Source organism: Pongo pygmaeus, chromosome Y (genome assembly GCF_028885625.2).
Source record: "Pongo pygmaeus isolate AG05252 chromosome Y, NHGRI_mPonPyg2-v2.0_pri, whole genome shotgun sequence".
Taxonomy (NCBI): Eukaryota; Metazoa; Chordata; class Mammalia; order Primates; family Hominidae; genus Pongo; species Pongo pygmaeus.
In genome coordinates, this window is record NC_072397.2 from 4,249,923 (window position 1) to 4,265,801 (window position 15,879).

Sequence of the window (15,879 nt, forward strand, 5' to 3'; positions counted from 1 at the left end):
CCTCAACCTGTTTGAATACAATGTACTAGAGAAGGAGGGATGTACTTTAAGACCATGTAATCTATTATAAAGAAATGGAAGAGGAGAAAATTTGAATAAATCCTCGTGACCTACAAAACAAAATCATAGTGACTAGGACTCCACAGTGAAGATGGTTGACCAGTGACACAGCCCCATCTAAAGAGCGCCTCTCTGTAAGCCTGAAAACCCATTAAAATAAAGCCACTGCAATTGGCCAAAAAAAGAAAAAAAAAAAAAACCCATCATGATCTATAACCTAAATAAAACTTAAGACTGTAGCCTATTCTTGTGCCAGTCACCGAGTTTTGGCCAATAAAAGGTGGCCAACTGTTCAAATTGTGTTCAAATAAGGCAAATGCTGAGCTGTGACCAATCCAGCTGTTTCTGTACCTCACTTCTGTTTTCTGTAAGTCACTTCCTTTTTCTGTCCATAAATCTTCTTCCACCACGTAGCTGCATTTGAGCATCAGAGCTGACACTGGCTAGGAAGACTCCTTTAAACTTTATGAATTTATGAATTGTTCTTTGCTCAGTTAATTTTTTTAAACACATAGGTAGGTACTTCTATTGCTATTTTGTTAATTGTTTTCTATTTTATAGTTCTTTTGACCCTCTTCTCTGGCTGTCTTTGTACTTGTTGATTTTTGGTGTATGTGTTTAGTGACATAAAGTTAATTCTTTTCCCTTTTTTCTTTTTGCATTTACTATTGGTATTTTCTTTATGGTTACTCTAGAGGCTTACATAAAACATCTCGTAAGTCTATCTTAAGCTGATAACTGAACTATAATTGCATCAACACTTTTACCTTTCCTCCGCTTTTATTACATTTTACATTTTTATATGGTGTGTTCATTCATTATGATGATTTACATTAGAACATTAGAGTATTCTATATGCCTACATATTTACCTTTATCAAGGAGTTGTTTCAGTGTTGCTGTTTAGCTTCATTGGTTTCAATCTAATTTCCTTTAGCATTCCTTGTAAGGTAATTTCAGTGATCATGAATACCATCAACTTTTGTCTGAAACCTCTTCATTTCTCTTTTATTTCAGGACAGTTTTGCTAGGTTTCACATTATTGGTTGGCATTTTTCTCCCAACACTTTAAATAATTCCATTATCTTCTGGCCTGCAAGGTTTCAGCTGACAATTCTATTGATAGTTGTATGGCGATTTCCTGCATGTGACAAATTGCATTTTTCTTGCTGCTTTCAAATTTCTATTTGGTTTGGACTTTTGACCATTTAATGATAATGTATCTCGGTGTAGATACATTATGTTATATATCACCTGATTTGTTATGGTTCACCTGATTTGGTATCTTTTAAATATCATGAATCTGGGTCCATTTCTTTCCCCAGAATGAGGAGTTTTGAGCCATTATTCCTTCAAATAAACTATCTTTTCTTTCTCCTTCCACCTAAAATTCTCATAATGTGCTATGTTGACTTGCAACGTAAGTGGTGTTCATGAGTCAGTCACGTTCCTTAGTCTCTTCATCCTTTACTCCTTTTGTTCTTGGGTGGCTAATTTCAAATTTTATGTTTTAAGAGTTCACATTTCTTTCTTCTGTGTGATTAATTCTGTTGCCCACTCTATTGAATTTTTAAAATTTCAGTTATCGTGTTTTTCAGTTCCAGAATGTTTTTTCTTTCCTCATAATCATCTTTGTGTCATTCTTTTTGTGTACCACTTTCCTGATTTAATTATCTGTGTGTGTTCTCTTGTATCTCACTACACTTTTTTACAATGACTATTTTTAATTGTCAGGCAATACATAGATCTCCATTTCTTTATTGTTGGTTGCTAGAGATCTGTTTTGTTCTTTTTATTTTGTCTTATTTTTCTGATTCTTCATGTTCTGTATAGCTTTATGTTTGTGTGCGTGCATTTGAAGAAAGTTCTCTGTCTCGTTTTTATCTGACTGGCTTTCACTAGGTAATATATTTTTAAGTCTTCCCAATGAGAAGTTTCTGGACCTTTCTTCCTATTTGCCCTAGGCATTTTTGTTTTGTTAGTTGTTTTCAAAAACCTGTATTATCTTCCTCTTAAAAACAATTGTGATTGCGTTATACCTAACTGATGTCTGAAGTGAGACAGAAACTGAACTTCTGGTTGGCACAAAGGAATGCCTTGGGGGTATACACTGCTCTTTTCCCTTTCCTGGGTAAGAAACCTCAGGCATGCATCATTTTCTAATTTTACATACTTATGCTAGCCATAAAAATATGCCTCTCTCCTTAGCAGCCCTGGGCATCCATACTGTGCCAATTCTTTCAGTGCTCTCTGGGAGATGAGACAGAAGCTAGAACCTCAAAATGTGTACCGAAAGACCAGGGACATTGAATCTGCCACAAACTCTCTTTTCCTTGACCCATCTCTTTTTGCTGTGAGCTGTGCTGGAACTTGGAAAAGCAGCTAAACTGAGTAAAAGAATACTGTTCTTCCTATTCATTTCAGTGCAGCTGGTATCAGTTTGTGATTGTTCAGGGTACTGCAAATGCTTAAGGGAGTCTGAGCTTCTCAAAAAGGAATTTTGATATAGTTTTCAATCTGTGTTTATGTGGGGGAAACAACATCTGAAACTTCCTATATTACTGTCTGGCTGATTTGACAATAATTTAAAATAAGGTACCGTGTAAATACTTTAACAAGCAATTACAAATCTCTTGAAATGAGTAATAAATTTCAGCAAAAAAATGAGTAATAAAAACACCTAATTTAACTACAGAAATAAAAAATACAGGAATTAGAATAAAAGGCACTGTATTGGCTCAATAGTAGAATGTATAATACAGAGGAAAAATTTCAGTGACAAAGACAGAACTTCCTGTTTATTCTAGCTGAACATGAAAGAGAAAGTAAGCTGAAAAAAGTGAACAGAGTTGTGGGACCTGTTGTTTCAGGAACTTACGGTGTTGCTTTTCTGGCCAGAAACCTCTGTGGGTGGTGGTGCCTTTGCCCAAGTTTTGCTCAGGCCTGCTGGGCTTGCTCCACCCCCTCAGCCTGGAAGGCTGCACTTGGCTCACATTACTGGCATGGATCCCATGCCTGCCAAGGGCTAGTCACATGTGGAGCGGCAAGGGGTGTGTGAGCAAGCCAGTGTGGGGTCTGGCTACTACACATAGTCAAGCACGCTGGCTGCTGCACAAGGGTGGGCAGCTCTAGGTGCCGGCATAGGCACCAGCTCTCTGTGAGGGTGCAGTCGAAGCAGGCACACCACAAGCAACTTCCACAGCTGCAGTGGCACCAGGAAGCTTGGAGACTCCAGAAACCAAAAGGCCCTGGAGAGAGATTCACAACCCTGGCTCAAGGATCTCCCAGGTCTGGGCTGTCTGAAGGGCTACAGCTCTTCTCTCTTCTTCACTCACAAGATAGTAAGCAAGGGGCATGTGTTAGCCCTGTTTGTTTTACAACTTTCAGCCCCACCTAACAACAGCTCCCAAGTTCTTCTCCTGTGTTGGGGAAGAATGAGGAATGTGGACAAATGGAAGGAGAACGAGACAAAGAGAAGCTTTACTGAGTGACAGGATAGCCCTGGAGCGGGAAGCTCCTCTCTGGGTGCAGGTCTTCTGGTCATCTCTGCAGCTCTCAGCAGAGATGAGGCCCTGGAGTGGGTAGCTCCTTTCTGCAGCTGGTCACCTGATGTCTGCTCAGCTCTGCCTGAACCCAGGGCTTTTATGGGCCACAGAAGGAAGTGAATGCCGATTGGTCCATGGGTGGCCATGGGGAGGGCTGGAAAAGGCACCACAAGTTCACATTGGGGTTTGCAGGACTGGCAGGCCAGTTCCCACCCTTCAGGTCCTCCCTGGCCTGAAGGTGGGGCCTCACCAGGGACCCACCCCCTTCCACTCAGGAACCTGTCTGCCTCCTGCTGCCTTTCATGGCACCCAAGATGTATATCTCAAGGGACACCTGCAGGTCAGTGCAAGCTGCCCTCAGCCCCCCATCAGCTTCCCTCTTATGCTCATCAGTGCCCAAAGTTCAGAGTGGGCCAACAAGGTGGAAGGCTGGCATGTCAGTGCTGCCTTGAGCATGAGCACAGCTGGCCAGGCTGACACAATGCCAAGTCTTGGCCCCAACCTTGCTCTGAGATCAGAATGGACACTGGGAGCTGGGAGAGGCCAGGCAGCAGGAGCAGACATCTCCAAGCCTGGTGGGGAGGGATCCTTCCTGGGCCCCTGAGAGTGCAGAGATGCCTGGCTCTGCAGCTGTGGGAAGGCTCAAGAGCACAGCGAGGCTCAGGTCCACAGCCATGACTTGGGCGGCTGCAGCTGCACTGGGGAACTCCCACCCCACTTGGAAGTGGGTGGGGGGGTGGGCACTCCCACTTGTCCCCAGCTCCCAGTGGCCCTGTGGAGTGTGCAGCTCAGGTAGTAAGTAACTCAAACATCAACACTAAGACGTAAGTCAAACATCAACAAATTTAAAAGAACTGAAATAATACACAGTGTATTTTCTGAAGAAAGTCAAAGCAAAGTGGAAATTGGTATTACACAAAAATAAAGCCTCCCCACTCCCCATCACTTGGGAATTAAACAGTTCTAAATAATACATTGATCTAAGAGAAAATCCTAAAGGAAATTTTTAAAATACATAAAGCTGAATAAAAATTAAAATACAACATATCAAAATATGCAAAAGGGAGTTATTTCACTAAATGCATGTACAGAAAGAGAATTATTATTATTTGAGACAAGGTCCTACTCTGTTGCCCAGGCTGGAGGGCAGTGGCACAATCACAGCTCACTGCAGGCTCAAGCAAGCCTACTGCCTCAGTTTCCTGAGAAGCTGCAACTATAGGCATCCAACATCATGCCTGTCTAATGTTTTAATTTTTTGTAGAGTTGAGGTCTCATTATATTGTCCAGGCTGGTCTTGAACTCCTGGGCTCAAGCAATCCTCCTGCCTTGGACTCACAAAGTGCTGGGTTTACAGGCATGAGATATTGTGCCTGGTTGAAAATAGTTTAAATTAACTGAAGTAACTATATAAAGTAACTATAGAATGAAGAGCAAAACAAACCCAAAGGGGGCTGTGGGTGAGAGGTGGAAGAAAAATGAATGAAATGTGAGGAAAAACAGTAGAATAAATAAATAAAAGAAAATTTTGCTTTAAAAAAACTGGTGAGTGAAATCACACAATATCAATAAGGAATAAAATACATTACTGCAGATACTATACTACTGAAACTATAATAAAAATACCATAAGGAATTTTGTAACTTAAAAGAAACAATTCGTCAAAACTCACAATCTGGCAAGTCAATCAAGATATAAGAGAAAATCTGAATAGTCTGTGACAACTAAAGAAATTGAATTTTTACTTTAAAAGTCCAAAAGAGAAGACCCAGAATATTATGGCATAACTAGATAATTCAGCCAAATATTTTAGGAATTAACATCAAGTTTACACAATGTCTTCAGAAACCGGGCAGAACACTTCTCAATTCAAAATAAGGCCATTCTTACACTGACACAAAACTAGAAAAAGACAATATAAACACAGAAAACATCAAGAGTACTCAGGTACATAGGTATAATAATCAACAACATTTTCACAAGCTAAGCTCAGCAAATACAAAATTAAATATGCATGCAACACAAACAGTTGAGATGAGGTTCATCTACATAAAGCTACTTCAACACTGAAAATCAGTTAATGTAATCTAATAAAAAGAAAAGTCATATGGTTGTTATCAACAGATGCAGAAAAATGAGAGCACTTGAAAGTTTCAACACTTAATGGTAAAACCTGCTAGGAAACTAAGAATAGGATATTCTTAATAAAGAGCATTTCCTTATAAAACTACAGCTAATATCATACTACTAAGAAATTTTTTTTTTAAAAAAAGATTGGATACAATAGAAAGCAAGAATGTCCATTTTCATCATTCTTATTTAACACAATACTGGGAATTCTAACGGCTGTGATAAAGTAAGAAAAATAAACACATGAACAACATACAGAAAGGGAGGAAATAACACTCTTCTTTCTTGCAGACTGTACACATGGAAAATGAAAACAATTTACAAAAATCTTTTTTGAACTAATGAATGAGTTCTGCATGATCAGAGGATATTAAATAAACAGAAAAAAGTCAATCATTATTCTGTAGACTAAAGGTGAACATGTGGAGATAGAAATTAAAAACCCAATACCACTTACATCTCTCAAAAAGAAATGAAGAAGCCTTCATGATGGCTGATTAGGGGCATTTGCTTTCTCCAATAAGAGAACCAAAGTGAGTAATCATGTGTGAACTAGATCATCCAAGAGAGAGCACTGGAAAAGAGGTGATACCTAAAGCAAGGAAGAATTAGGTGAAGCAGCCTGCTTGGCCAGGATAGGCTGGGTGCTGACTTTCCAAAAAGGTCAGGGGTCAGTGATCTTCAGGGATCCATATTCATACCAGGTATCCCTGTAATTCTAGCCACTGGAGGGCTAACCCCACTGAGTGGGCCCTGAAAGTAACATACGGAGCTGCAGAAAGATGGTATGATGATACTGCCTTAAGCATATAGCCTGTGCAGGATCCCTCACATTCCCTGAGTCCTAAGCAGTTACAGCAAGGCACACTCTTTGGAACATCACCCCAAACAGACCAGGGATCATCTTTGAAGCCCAGAGGAATCAGGGCTGAATGCAAGGAATGCATGTGCTGCTGACTCTGGAATTTAGGTATAACCAACCATGGGCTACTTGGGACAAAAGTATGTCCCAGATGCAAAGAAAGTGCTATTCTAGAGCCATGCCCCCAACAGACTCCCTACTATTCTGAAGCCCAGTAGTGCTGGGGCTGAGGTGCAATAGAAAAGATGGCTGCTGTCCCCAAGACGTAGTTGTGAGCACTACCAGAGCTGAGGCATAAGTAGCACATGTGCTTCCAACATGTGAGCCTAAGCTGCTATCACTGAAACCAGTATCGCCTGCCTCGTGGCAGGGCAGTGGCATGAATGCTGCCACCATTCACCTAAGCATTCTGCCAGTGACCTGAGAATCCCCCAACCCCTGCTTTCCAGGCCCAGCACATGTACACACTATCAGCCCTGAGGAAAACCCAGCCTGAGCAAGTTTAATCCCCTACCTATGCCAGAGGAAAGTCTGGATCTTGGGTGTGACCAAGCTCAGTCCACCAATGTTGACCCCTGAACACTCCTTGTGGGGGACTGAGGCTGGGTCTTATCCACCTGGTTGCTATAACCACAGCTGATACCTATATGTATGTATCAGACGTAGGCCTGGAGACTGGCCTGATGAGCTCACTGCAGCCTGATACACACTGCTTGAGGCATCCTTCCACTGTCACTGTCAGTGCCATCATCCATGCCACATCAGGTGTCCAGAGGCCCAAGAACCTACCTACATGCCGAGTTCGCAGCTGCCACTCTCAGCATCAGAGTAAGTCACCTGGGGGCCCAAGCACTGGCCCGCTTGGACACACTAACACTGATGCCACTGCAGGTCACACTGAAGCCCAAAGAGAAAATTGAGTGCACTGCTGCCACCACTAGGGCCTAAAGATGGGTCAGTCTGGCATCCCAGTCCCAGGTAAAACTGCACTACAGCCTCCAATACTAAATGCACCCGCAGAGCCAGTGAAAAAGTCTCAGATGCCACTGATGCTCTTTACAACCAAAGAAATCATACAGAGACTATCCTACTGCATGAACCCAGAATCAAAGCCAAAGTGCCTTACCCAACCAATGCCACAGATTCATCCTCAGAAATATGTCCTTCTCTATGAAAGGGAATTAAGAAAGTTGGAAGTCACTGATACACCAGTTATGCAGATATCAATGAACGGACACACGAGAAAGCAAGTTAATATGACATTTCCAAAGGACATAATAATTCTCCAGAAATAGATCCAAATAAAAAATATATACACAAAATGGCAGAAAAAGACAGTAGTAATTGTAAAGAAGCTTAGAAAGAAGAACATTTTAAAACAAATGTTGAAAAAATCAAAACCAAAACCAAATCAGTACATGAATGAGAAGTATACCAAAAAGACCCATGTCATTAAAAAGAACTAAATCAATTCTGGAACTGAAGAATTCTTTGAATGAAGTACACACTAGGTTTGGAAGCAGCAAGAATTGGCTAGATCAAGCAGAAGAAAAAAGTCTCAGAACTTGAAAACAAGTCTTTTGAAATTAAACCAGACAAACATTTTTAAAAGAATGAAAAAGAATTAACAAAATCTTTACAACACATAGGACACCACAAAGTGACTAAATACATAAACTACTGGTATCTCAGCATATGAAAAGATAACAAAAGGTTCACAACCTGTTCAGCAAAATAATAAATGAAACTTCCCAAGTCCAGCAAGAGATTTACATATCCAGATACAGGAGATCCCACGATCCCCTCAGATGCGACACAAAAAAAATCTTCTCCATGGCACATTATAGTAAAAGTGTCTAAAGTCAATGACAAAGAGAAAATTCTAAGAACATCAAGAGAAAAGTGTCTCGTTATCCATAAAAGAAATCCCAGTAGACGAACAGACTGCTCAGCAGAAACCTTGCAGGAAAGGTCAGAATAAGATGATATAATCAAAGTAATGAAAGAAAACACCTGTCAGCCCAGAATGCTATATCCAATTCAATTTTCCTTCATAAATGCAGGAGAAATAAAGTCTTCCCCCAGATAAGCAAACACTGAGGGAATTCATCACCACTAGATGAACCCTACCAGAATTGCTCAAGGGAGTTCTAAATCTGAAAACAAAAGAGCAATATTCGTCATCATAAAAACATATCAAGGTAGAAAACTCAATTATAAGAAAATATACAAATAGGAAAGGACTCAAATGGTACCACTACAGATAACTGCCAAACCACAATAATAATAAGAGAAAAAGAAATAAATAGGAATATACAAAATCAGAAAACAAAGAGTATGACAGGTACAGAACCTCACATACCAACATATCAATAACCTTAAATATAAGTGGACTAAATTCCACACTTTATGAAATATATAGACTCTATGCATTAAAAAATATGATCCACTTACATGCTCTCTACAGGAAACTCACTATACCTGAAAAGTGAGCATATAGACTGAAAGTAACAGAGGGAAAATAGCATATGGAAGCCAGAATTAAGCAGGAGTAGCCATACTTTAAGCCACAGGCAGGGAAAAAAAAAAAAAAGACAAAGAAGGTCATTATATACATTATATAGTGATAAAGGAATCAATCCAGCAAGAAGAAATAACAGTTCCATATACATGCAACCAGTACTGGAACACCCAGGTTCATAAAGCAAATATTAATTGATCTAATGAGAGATATTTCAATGCAAGAATAGTGGGCAACTTCAATCCCCACTTGCATTAGACCAATCGTCTAGACAGAAAATCAACAATAAAACACTGGACTTAAGATTCGACATTGAACTACAGGTACCTAACAGAAACTTGCAGAATGTTTTACCCCAAAATTGCAGAGTGCATACTCTTTTCTCATCAGCACATGAAAGATCCTCTAGGATAGACCATGTTGGGCCAGAAAACACTTCTGAAAAAATTTTAGAGAGCCAAAATCACATCAAGTATATTCTAGGACCACAGTGGAATAGAACAAGAAATTAAGATTGAGCTCAGTGGCTCATGCCTGTAATCTCAACACTTTGGGAGTCAAAGTCAGAAGGACTGTGTAAGCTCCGGAGTTCAAGACCAGTATGAGCAACATAGCTAGACCTTGTCTCTATTAAAAATTTAAATCAGCTGGGCATGGTGACATGTGCCTGTAGTCACACCTGCTCAGGGAGCTGAGGTGGGAGGACTGCTTGAGATCAGTGGTCAAGGCTGCAGTGAGCCACGAATACCCCACTGCAGTCCAGAGCGAGACAATGTCTCAAAAAAAAAAAAAAAAAAATTAAAATAAAAAAATTAAAAAGGCTGGGCATGGTGGGTCACACCTGTAATGCCAGCACTTTGGGAAGCTGAAGTGAGATAATTGCTTGAGCCCAGGAGTTCAAGACTAGCCTCATAAGTGAGATGCTAACTCAATTTAAAAAACTGAAAAAACAAAAAACAAAAAACAAAAACCATAATACCACACAATAGCAACAAAAAAACCCCACAAAGAACTAGAAATTAATCCCAATAGGAACTGTGGAAACTATACATACATGGCAATTAAATAACATTCTCTTTAACAACCACTGGTCAATGAAGAAATAAAGATTAAAATAAAAAAATTATTTAAATAAATTAAAATGGAAACAACACACCAAAATCTGTTTAATATAACAAAAGCAGTTAAAAAAGAGAAATGTATAACAATAAGTGCTTACATCAAAATAGTACAAAGATCTCAGCTATGCAATCTAATGATGCACCTATTAGAAAAACAAGAACAAACCAACCCAAAAGTAGCAGAAGAAATAAAGGTGACAGCAAAACTAACAGAAAAAGAGACTAAAATAGAATACAAAGGATCAATCAACACAAAGTTCATTCTTGAAAAGACAAAACTGATAAACTACTAGCTAAGCTAACCAAGGAAAGAAGCAAAGACCAAGTAAAATTAGAAGCAAAAAAGGAAACATTACATCTGATACTAGAGAAATAGAAAAGATCATGAGAGACTATTATGAACAAGTATAAACTGCAAAAATTTAGAAGTAATGGATGGATTTCTGGAAACATACAAACTACCTAGGATGAATCAAGAATAACGGGGCGTGGTGACTCATGCTTGTAAATCCCAGTACTTTGGGAGGCTGAGGCAGGTGGATCATGAGGTCAGGAGTTCAAGATCAGCCTGGCCAAGACGGTGAAACCCTGTTTCTACTAAAAATACAAAAATTAGCTGGGCACCTGTAACCCAGCTACTAGGGAGACAGAGGCAGGGAACTGCTTGAACCTGGGAGGTGGAGGTTGCAGTGAGCTGAGATCGTGACACTGTACTCCAGCCTGGGTGACAGAGTGAGATTCCATCTCCAAAAAAAAAAAAAAAAAAAAAAAAGAATCAAGAATAAATTTAAAAAACCCTGAAGAATAAAAAGTAGTGATATTCATTCAGTATTTACAAGTATTCCAACAAAGAAAAGCCCAAGACTAAATGGATTCACTGCTGAATTCTACCAAACATGTAACAAAGAATTAATAGCAATCTTCCTATTTCAAAACACTGAGTAGGAAGGAATTATCCTTAACACATTCTATGAGACCAGCTTTATCTGATACCAAAACCAGAAAACACACAACAAAAATCTATATACCATTAACCTTGACAAATGTATCCCCTGCTCTTGGCTCAGAAGAATTACTGTCATTAAATTGAACATACTGCCCCAAACCAGAAAACACAAAACAAAAAAGAAAACTACACACTATTATCCCTGATGAATTGCATCGAATTGCATCTGATGCTCACGGATCCAAGGAATTAATGTCAATAAATTGAACATTCTGCTCAAAGCAACCTACAGATTCAATCCAATCCCCAATGAAATATCAATGTCATTTTTCACAGACATAGATAAAACAATCCTAAAATTCAAGTGGAACTAGTAACAAAACTGGCTAAATAGCCAAAGCAATCCACAGCAAAAAGAGACATCATATTACCTGACATAAAAATATATTACAGGGCTACAATAGCCAAAAGAGCATACTATTGATATAAAAAGACACATAGATCACTGGAAGCAAATTGGATAACCCAAGAATAAATCCAGATATTTATGACCAAGTGACCTTTTTTTTTAAACAAAGATGAAAAGAAAATACATTTGAAAAAGGACACTACCTTTAGTAAATGGTGGTGGGAGAAATTGTAGATCCACATGCTATAGAATGAAACTAGACCCCTTTACTTACTGAATTAAAAAAATCACTTCCAGGCTGGGCAGAGTGTAATCCTAGCACTCTGGAAGGCCGAGGTGGGCGGATCACTTGAACAGCAGTACGAGACCAGCCTGGCCAACATGATGAAACCCCGTCTCTACTAAAAATTCAAAAATTAGCCAGGTGTGGTGGCAGGTGCCAGTAGTTCCAGCAGCATGGGAAGCAGAGGGAGAACTGCTTGAACCCGGGAGTTGGAGATTGCAGTGAGCCACTATCGTGCCACTGTACTCCAGCCTGGGTGACACAGCAAGACTCCGTCTCAAAAAATATAAAATAAAATAAAATAACCTCCAGATGGATCAAAGACTTAAAGACCCAGCAGTATACTACTACTAGAAGAAACACAGGGAAAACACTACAGAACACTGACCTAGGCTAAGATTTTATGGCTAAGAGCTCAAAAGCACACCCAACAAAAACAAAAATAAACACATGGTACTATATTAAACTAAAAAGCTTCTGCACAGCTAAGGAAACAATCACTGGAGTGAACAGACAACGCACAGAAAGGGAAAAAATATTTGCAAACCATTCGTCTGACAAGAGACAAATATCCAGAAAATACAAGCTCATACAACTCATTTATAAAAACAATCCCATTAGGAGGTGGGCAAATTACATGAATGGATAATTCTCAAAAAGACATACAGACTGCCAAAAGGCATATAAAACTGCTCAACGTCTCTAAGCATGAGGATATTCAAATCAAAACTATAATGAGATTAAAAAATCACAAAAATTAAATAATGTCATTTGGAGAAAATGAATGGAAGTGGAGTTCATTAGTTTACTTTTTTTGAGACAGAATCTTGCCCCGTCTCCCAGGCTAGCAGCAGTGGCACAATCAAGGCTCACAGCATCCTTGACCTTCCAGGCTCAAGAGATCCTTTAACTTCTGCCTCCTGGGTAGGTGGCAATACAGGCATGTGCCATTACACCCAGCTAATTTTTGTATTTTTTGCAGAGGTGGAATTTCACCAGGTTGCCCAGGATGATCTCAAATTCCTGGGCTCAAGTAATCCACCTTTCTTGGCTCCCAAGTTGCTGGGATTACAGGTATGAGCCACTGAGCCTGGCCCAAGTATATTAAGTGAAACAACCTAACTGTGGAAAGGTAAACATTGCACGCTCTCATTCCTATGTAGGGGCTAAAAAAATGATTTCATAAAGGTAGAGTGTAGAATGATAGTTATCAGAGGCTGAGAAGCATAGATGGCTGGGAGGGAGCTGATAAAGACAAGTAGGTTAATGGGTACAAACATATAAAAGGTTTTATCATTCAACAGCAGTATAGATGAATGACTGTAGTAAATAACAATGTATATTTCAAGGGAGAAATAGAATAGGACTTGAATTTTCCCCAACTCATAGATATGGTAAGTCCTCAAAGTAATGGACACTCAAAATATCCCGATTTAATAATTACACATTCTATATTTGTAACAACATATCACATGTACTCCCATATATATGTAAAATATTATCGATTTAAAAAATAAAATAATCTGTAGGTATAAGATCGGTACAGGATCTGCATACTGATCATTATAAAAGCTAATGAAAAAATCAACAAGGACTTAAATGGACAGAAATACCATCTGGACTGGGATACTCAACATATTAAAGATGCCAATTTTCGTAATTTTATTAACCTATTAATTATATTGCAAGCATATTTATGTAGATATGTATTCTAGATATTAGAACACTGTTGTTTATATAGTTAGCACAACATATCAAAATCACAATAAGATTTTCTGTAGCCCTAGACAAGCTTATTCTAAAATTTATATGGAAAGGCAAAGACTCTACAATAGGTAAAACAATATTTAAAAAGAATAAAGAAGAATTGCTTTGTCCAATATTAAGACCTATTATATAAACACAGTAATGAAGATAGTGAAGCATTGGCACAAAGATGAACAGATATAAAAATGAAACAGTCTAGAAAACACAAAAATCAGCCAACACAAATTCACTCTACTGATACCTTTTAGAGTTAGAAACAAATGGTCCTGGAGCTTAGACACAAAATGTAAAAACAAAACAATATTGCTGTATGCCTTACAATTTATAGAAAAAATTAACTCAAAATGGATTATGAATATAAATGTAAAATCTAAAAAATTAATCCACAGGGAAATATCTTTGAGTTCTAAGTGTAAGTACATTATTTCACTGAAGCTGCTCAGGTTAACATCACAGCAACCTTGCACTAACCCAAAGAGATCTCTTTTTCTATCTTTTCAGAATAATATAGACATGGTTTTCAAAATATTTACTCTTCCTGCTCTTTTAGCTTGTTTTCCCTTCCCTTTATGTGATGCCACAAGGTGGACTTGTACTCTCACTTGTAGATTCACTAACTTGCATTTCTAAATTTAAGATTCACATATCCATCTGTTCCTTTCTAAATCAATTAAAATCACTTAGATGTCCCTCTATCTTCTGCTCTGTCCTTTCTGGATTTTGTCTTGTTAAAAGGACACGTCTCCACCAGGAAGATAATGGGATCTGTGAACTTTATCCTTTAAAATGTTTCCGAAATTTGTGCCTTTACTTCCATTCCACAAAATGAAAATTCCAAGTACAAAGCATTTCCTCCCTGGACTTTTAGTCTTAGATATATTCCTCTGGGATATGTGTAAAGAACAAATGGAGCATTGAAACAAATGGGAGTGTGACAAAAGAAAGATTTTGCAAATTTATTGATTCTTTTGTATAAAACCAGTCAATAGGTCTGTTGCTAACTACAAGAACAGTCAGAAAGTCTTAACATGACTGAGGAGTTTTGCACCATCAGATCCCTTCTCCAGTTACCTGTTTACTCAGCCAATGCCTTAGTTATGACAAAGAACTTGAGGTCCCCAAGCATTCATGTTATGAAGTGGGAATGTAGATGACTTAATACCTTTTTTTTTTTTGAGATGGAGTTCTTGCTCTGTCACCCAGGCTGGAGTGCAGTGGTGCGGTCTCAGCGGTCCCAGGTTCAAGTGATTTTCCTGTATGCCTCAGCCTCCCAAATAGCTGGGACTACAGGCATGCGCCACCATGCCTGGCTAATTTTTGTGCTTTTATGAGAAGGGATTTCGCTACGTTGGCTAGGCTGGTCTCAAACTCCTGACCACAGGTGACTTTGGCCTGCCTCAGCCTCCCAAAATGCTGGGGTTACAGGCGTGAGCCACGGTGCCCGGATGACTCTTGAATGCAAACTGTAATAGTACTCTTTTTTTAATTTATTTCCAATGTATGTCCCATATTAGATGGTAAAAGCCTTGTGGATATGGAGTGTAGAGGACAAGTTCACATCTTATCCATATTTGTCTTTTAGGAGAAGCTAATTAGAACATGTCTTAAATAAAAATATGTCACAGTAACTTAACGGCTAACAAAAAGGCTCAAATATTTAGGAGGAATAGACTCTTTACACTGAAATTATGTAATCATAAACTTAAGTTGATATATACTAGCATTTTGAACATCCTAGTTTGCAATTCATTACTTTGGAAAAGCAGCCAACGTTTATATTAAAATACAGAAGCATCCTGGGTGCGGTGGCTCACACCTATAATGCCAGCACTTTGGGAGGTTGACATGGGTTGACCTGAGGTCAGGAGTTTGAGACCAGCCTGCCTAATATGGCAAAACTCCTTCTTTACTAAAAATACAAAAAATTAGCCCAGTAGGGTGGCCTGTAATCCCAGCTACTCAGGAGGCTGAGGCAGGAGAATTGCTTGAACCCAGGAGGTGGTGGTTGCAGTGAGCCGAGATTGCGCCACTGCACTCCAGCCTAGGCAACAAGGGTAAAACTCTGTCTCAGAAAAAAAAAAAAAGCAGAAGCCGATTAAGCAAGCCAGATTATATATACATGGCAGAAATGCAAATCAGTCTAAGAAAACTTCATGTTTAACTGCTGAGAAAGAGAATATGGCTGTTTTCCACATAGTTCTTGTTTTCTTTTGGGAAAAGTATCTGTTTTATGCAA